Source organism: Setaria italica, chromosome III (genome assembly GCF_000263155.2).
Source record: "Setaria italica strain Yugu1 chromosome III, Setaria_italica_v2.0, whole genome shotgun sequence".
NCBI lineage: Eukaryota > Viridiplantae > Streptophyta > Magnoliopsida > Poales > Poaceae > Setaria > Setaria italica.
The window spans coordinates 39,263,735-39,271,009 of record NC_028452.1 but is presented as its reverse complement, the minus strand read 5'-3'; positions in this window follow the sequence as shown (position 1 = coordinate 39,271,009).

Here is a 7,275-nt window from a genome sequence, read left to right as displayed (position 1 = left end):
AAGACCTCACTGACGAAGTACACCAGGCGCTGCACCTTGAGGGCGTGTCCCTCCTCCTCTTGCTCCACCACTAGAGCTGTGCTAACCACCTGGGTGGTCGCCGCGATGTAGAGCAGGAGTGGCTCCCCGTCGATTGGCGGTACCAGGATCGGGGCCTTCGTCAGGAGATGCTTGAGCCGGTCAAGCGCCTCCTGGGCCTCGGCGGTCCACACAAAGCGGTCAGTCTTCTTTAGGAGTCGGTAGAGAGTGAGTCCTCGTTCGCCCAGGCGTGAAATGAAGCGGCTCAAGGCCGCAAGGCATCCCATCATGCGCTGAACTCCTTTCAGGTTTCGGATCGGCCCCATATCGCTGATGGCTGCTATCTTCTCCGGATTGGCTTCGATGCCGCTCACGGAGACGATGAAGCCAAGTAGCATGCCCCTCAGAACCCCAAAAATGCACTTTTCGGGGTTGAGTTTGATGCGCTTGTCTCTCAGCCTCTCGAAAGCTAGTTTGAGGTCGGGGATGAGCTGGTCGCCCTTCTTGGACTTGACCACGATGTTGTCTACGTAGGCCTCTACGGTTCACCCGATGAGGTCCCCAAAACACTTGAGCATACATCGTTGGAACATAGCCCCTGCGTTTTTGAGGCCGAACGGCATCTTGACATAGCAGTAGGGCCCGAAAGGGGTGATGAAAGAGGTCGCGAGCTGGTCGGACTCTTTAATCACGATCTGGTGGTAACCGGAATACGCGTCAAGGAAGCTAAGGGTTTCGCACCCCGCGGTGGAATCGACTATCTGGTCTATGCGCGGCAAAGGAAATGGATCATTTGGGCATGCTTTGTTGAGACCCGTATAGTCAACACACATTCTCCATTTCCCATTCTTTTTACGTACAAGAACAGGATTGGCTAACCACTCAGGGTGGTGCACTTCCTTGATGAACCCGACCGCCAAAAGCTTCTGGAGCTCCTCACCGATGGCCTTGCGCCTCTCCTCATCGAAGCGGCGCAAGCCTTGCCTCACCGGCTTGGAGCCGGCCTTGATGTTCAAGGAGTGCTCGGCGACTTCCCTCGGGATGCCTGGCATGTCCGAGGGTTTCCACACAAAAACATCGCTATTTGCGCGGAGGAAGTCGACGAGCGCGCTTTCCTATTTGGGAGATAGGTAGCGCCTATCCGCACGGTCCTGCCGTCGGAACTACTGGGATCGAGGGGGACTTCCTTGACGCCTTCTGTGGCCTTAAAGGAGGTGGTGGACTGCTTGGAGTCGGGCAGATCCTTGGTGCTCTCCGCAAGCCGGACCGCGGATTCCTCCGTGCAAGTAATGGCTTCAGCATACTCGCAGCACTCTACATCGTACTCGTATGCCTTCTGGAAAGACATGCCAACGGTGATGACCCCGTTGGGCCCCGACAGCTTGAGCTTGAGGTAGGTGTAGTTTGGGATGGCCATGAACTTGGCATAACATGGCCGCCCCAAGATGGCATGGTAGGTCCCGCGGAAACCCACCACCTCGAATGTGAGGATCTCCTTCCTGAAGTTGGAAGCAGTCCCGAAAGTGACGGGCAGGTCGATTTGCCCGAGAGGCATTGCCCATTTTCCCAGCACGATGCCGTGGAATGGCGCCTCGCTGGGACGGAGGCGAGATCGGTCGATCCCCATGGCGTCGAGTATCTCGGCGTAGAGGATGTTGAGGCTGTTGCCTCCATCCATGAGCACCTTGGTGAGGCGCTTTGTGCCGACGATGGGGTCGACGACGAGGGGATAGTGTCCTGGCTGCAGGACACGATCCGGGTGGTCAGATTGGTCGAAGGTGATGGCGGATCTCGACCAGTCGAGGAAGATCAGGGTAGCGGGCTCGACCGCATAGACTTCGCGGCGCTCCAGCTTTCGGCGGCGCTTGGAGTCGTAAGCCACCGACCCGTCGAAGATCATGAAGCAGCCATCCACGTTGGGAAAGCCATCTTCCTTCTCCCCGCCATCCTTCTTCTCTTCTTCAGGCTTCCATCTCCGGTCGCCCTTCACTGGGTTGCCTACAAAATACCACTTCATGAGGTTGCAGTCCTTGTAGCAACATGAACTCATTTTTATTCATGTTTTGCACTCTCCTTCAGCATGTTTTGTTAAGCCTTGATATGATTGTTTATCTCCTATGGTATTACTATCTTTCTCAATGGATCTCTACTGCCTTTTCTTCTTTTTTCTTCTCTGTCCACCCCTAGATCATCCTGCATAGGGTCATCCCCACTGGCTTCTCCTTCCCCTTCTCCTCCTTCATCCCCCTTCCAATCAAACACCGCCTCCTCACCATTCTCATCAGTTCCCACCTTTTCCACTTTGAAATCTAGTTCAAAGTAATGGTCTCCAATCATCACATCAAGATGTGATGGGATAAGCAAAGGATTGAGAACTGCCACACACACCCTCCCAAATTCATTTTCCCTAATCATCTCTGTGTCAACTGTTTGTGTTGATCCCAACATAGACCCTATTGCCCACAGATTCAGAAATTCTCTCAAGGATTTCCTCGTTCCAAAAACTCTCACCAATACTTTAGGAAGTAAGAACCCTTCCTCTTTCTCATGCCAAACTTCAAATTATAGCCTTATTCCTGTCTGGACTCCTTCTTCCTTAACATCTGCTCCTCCAAATGCTATTGCCCTATGGAGTTCAGCTTTTGAAGGAAATTTAGTGATGAAAGTATTGTCCTCATGATCAGCTAGCTCGCACTTCCATTTTCCAAGATAAAGCCTCTGAAGCTGGGTGACTACCTGCTCCTTGGATAGCTGCCCACCTCCCACTCTGATCAAGGCCATCTTGGATTCTTTCCTTGCTCTAGGCAAAGGTGGGTGTGGTATGTGATAAAAATCCAATCCATGGACTGCATATCCAACCGCATGAGCCACTGGTCGAGGCTGTTTGAGTACCGGGCACCTATGATTGACATGGTCATTGCTGTTGCAAATGATATAGTAAACCATATTGGTAAATCTTGCTACCACATGTCCCTTTTTCGTGCACCTAGAGCACTTGATCCCTGTTTTTGTGTCATCTCCTTTATCATCTTCCTCTACCTCTGCTTCTGTCATCCTAACATCCATTTTTGCTTTTTCCCCTGCACTCTTCTTCTGTTCACTATCATCTATTGTCATCTTTTCCTTGGTGTAGGACTCATGTTCGAGGTTTAATCCCATCCTTCTCCTTCCTTCCTCCTTTTCCTCAGCCACTCCTTGGGTTCGCTCTTGCTATTTGCGCTAGCCACCTCCGTAGCCACGGGAGAACTCCTTTGAATCACTCGGTCCATGTGCTCCCCGCCATCTGTCGTGGCTGGAACGCTGCCATTTTCGACCTTTCCTAGTGGCAGCATCTGGTCTTGCCGTAAAGACTCGCCCATGGACTCTTGTTTCTCCTTCCCCTCCACCACCACTGATCTTACTCTCCATCTCGCCTCTTTGATTGCCGCCCATCCGCCGACCACCACCAAAACCTTTGCAGGGCTCCATCTGATCTTCACAATTCCTTGCTGCGTCCTCTTCCTCCAAAACCCCGCCTCATCTCGCCTCTTTTGCTTGGCACCACGCACGGTGCCCTCTTCTTCCCACTAGATGATGCGTCATTTTTGGTTATGGTTGAGCAATGAATGGTGAGACCCTTGGTTGCTACCACGCACTGCGTCCCCTTATTCTCGGCAGACGATGCGTCATCTTGGTCAGTGGGGGGGGCAATGAATAGTGCGTATTTTGGGTTTCCCTTCATGTTTAAGGAGTTGCCCCAGGCTATTATTGCATTGGAACACCGAATGGCCCCAACTTGGACAAATCTTGTTTCTCCAATCCACGTTATTGGCCCTTGAATATGAAATGGCTGATCCTTTCTAAATTCAAATTTCGTCTCTTCCCCTGGGTCTGAGCAGCTTGCATCAAGAGCTTTGCTGTCATCGAACCTGGTTGCTGATTTACCGTTCCCGGCCAAAAACGATTCTAGATGCATACTCTCTTGTGATGAAACAGCTGCCCGGACATCTCTCACCCATATGTCACCTAGTGACAATTTTGGTGGAGGTTCTCTCCTTGGTAAAGGTCCTTTCCATGGTTTTATCTTCTTCGTGAAAATTCTTATTTTACCATTGAACCCCGAATTGGATCTTTGTGATGCTGATGGTTTACTTTCTTGATTCACTCCTTCATTGCTCAAATGTGCTGCACAATCCACAAGGGATGCACCTCGATGCACATCAACCTCTGAAGCTTCTACTTCTGCAGGCTCAACTGAGATTTCAAATTCCTCCTCATCGCCGGAGCTCTCCACATCTGCTAATGACCAGAACTGGGATCCAGTCCCTACCTTCCTAGCCCTAGCAGCGGGTCCGGTGACAAGCTCTCACCCTGGTCCTCTACTAACTTAAGCCCCATGGCTCCCTTTGCCCCCTCTTTTCCTTCGAACTCTGCAAAAGAAGTATCCCCTATTCTATGTAACCCTGCTTGTCTTCCGGAGATGAAGGTCTCGGCGCAAGCATCAGTCGCCACCGACGAGATACAACGGCATGATCCTGTCACCTTTCCTGTTGCTTTCTAATCCGGGGAACGAGCACACTAGCAATACATCAAACACCTTGCGTGCGCAACCCATGGGGGGGGGATAAGGTGCGAGTCTGGGGGACGGGATTGAGGTGAGTTACCGGAATCTGACGACCCACGGCGGAGACGTGCTCCTGTTCCCGCAGCTGCTCATCGGTCAGCGCTTCCTCGAAGTCCTCCTCCTCCTCCGCTTCCTCCACCCTTGGCACCTTCCCTCCGACCGTTGCAGCCACCTGCTCATCAGGCGCCGGTGGTGCGAGGGGCGCGCTGCGCCCCCCCCCCCCCCCCCCCGGGAGCCTCGGAGGCCCCCTACTTCTCGAGGACCAGCGGCGAGGGGCTCGTCGCCTCCTCGGGTTCGGGCTCCGGCTCCAGCTCGGGCGACTCCACTTTTTCGCTCATTGCAGGCTCCAACCTGACTTTCTGAACACATCGCGTAGATTCAGCCACTCTAAGGGAGCGTAGCTTATCTTACTCCATTCCCCGTGACGTGGAAGAAAATTTTGACACAAGAATACTAAAGTATAACATCCTGGCTGCCTCAGTTGACAAGCTTGGTAACAACAACCTCCGCAGTTTGAACTGTACGTTTGTGAACGATGCCATTGCCCCAAAAGCCCAGTTCTGGAGTAATTGCTTGAAACGTCCACGGCATTTGCAGAGGCTTTATTTGGCCGGCTTAATACCCAGGGTCCCAAATTGGATGGAGCATGACGAGAGATTGGTATATGTGCAAGATTAACGGATGATTAGACAGTGTTCTTCTGACCACATGGACGATTAAATTCCCTATGTTTTTTCCGATAAAGGCACCCGCCCGGCTTTATTAGAAAGCTTAATAAGGACACAATTGATCGGACTGCTGGGTACCAGCTTACAAATTAGCCTGCCGCCTTCCTTGCAGCTTACGAGGGGGAAGAGTGCCTTGCCGCCGCCTTCCTTGCAGCTAGACGAACTTCCGCTAGCCTGCTCGGGCGGCGGCGAGGGAGAGGGACGGAGGGAGGGGGTGGCGGCGCTGAGAGCTCCGGGTTCCGCCCGAGTCGGCCCCAAGGAGGAGTGGCGCAGGCGTCGGTCTAGACGCCTCTCTTCTGCGTCGAGCCAGTTGGCTTCATTAAAATCCCTATGTTCATCCATATATGGAATCATTGACTGCATAGTACGTCTTTCATAAATAGACAAACACTTTTGATATTAATATCCATTAAGAGAGATGTTGAGTTGACATGATACACAGCTCCCTGCATACTCGAGATAAGAAGAGTATTGAATTGACCATTGTATTGAATTGACCATTGTATGGTAGCACAACTATTGAATACTGATAAATACCCACAAACCTTTTATGATGGGCCAGCACATTTTGTAGAAACGACCTGTGTATCCATCTGGTCCCGGGGTCTTGTCCGAAGGTAACTGTTTGATAGCGTCCCATACCTCAGCTTCTGAAAAAGGTAGCTCAAGATCAGTGAGATCATGTTGGCTCAGCTCCAATTCATCCAGGTTAATGGTGAGGTCTCGGCTGTCCACTTGTGCCCAACAATTGATCATAGAAATCATAAAATGCTGCTGCTTTCTCATCATGATTGGTCAAAACCTGATCCTCTGAGCAGATTTTAGCAATGAAGTTTTTCCGCTTTCTATGTTGAGCATGGGAGTGAAAAAGTGCAGTATTAGCATCTCCATCCTTTAACCAACTAATCCTCGATCTGATCCGAGCAATTGTTCTTTGCAGGGAGCTAAGGGCCAGGGAGTGCTTCTTTATAGAATGCAGTAACCAAAGTTCCCCTTCAGACAGCTGTCTACTGTCTTGTGCAATCTCCAGTTGGTGGATGATTTCTTTGGCAAGGGCCAGCTGATTCCTGATGTGACCAACTCTCTTCTGGCTCCAGCTTTGTAGAGCTCGGGTTAGGGACTTAAACTTAAGCGACAAAGTTTCCAGTGGGCAGGACCTTACTGTCACTGAACACCAGGCCTGGGAGACTACCTCCTGAAAGCTGTCCATTTGAGGCCAAAAGGATTCGAAATGGAACCTTCCTTTCCCCGGCAATAAGTCATTCAGCCCCAAAATGAGTACTCCAATTGGCATCGGTATAGCATATGTACTCCAATTCAGAAGTCAAGCAGTCACTACCTGCTCCATTCTGTTCTCTCAGATTAGTTACTGCAATGCAAAAAGGATTCAGCAAAGCGAGACTTGACTTTTTCTCTACTAACGCACCTTCTTAATTAACGACAGAAGCAATGGGGATGTGGCTGATGACCAATACCATCGTTACGAGGTAGGGATTTTGTTACTCTAGTTCGCTGTGATACCTTTGAAGAAATTTTGAGCTAGCAATGCCGTAAGTTATACATGTGCTTGCGGTTCTTCTAAATATCCAGCGAAATAAATGAATAAATTTGTGGTCATTATTACTGAATCAAAGGGACTGGCCAAAAACTGCAGGAAGATGTGAACATCATGAAGGATATTGGAATGGATGCTTATAGGTTCTCCATCTCATGGACAAGAATTCTTCCAAGTAGGTGAAATATCTTCAGAATGGATACAATTGCAACGTCCTCAAAGCCGTGTTCTCTTTTCTGTATTTTCAAGTAGAGAACTTTCATTCTTTATTCATGGATAACAATATGAATGGTCATTCTACCAAAATTCGCAGAATTGTCTTACTATAAGCCAACATACTCCCTCTCTGTTTTTAAATATATGATGTTAAA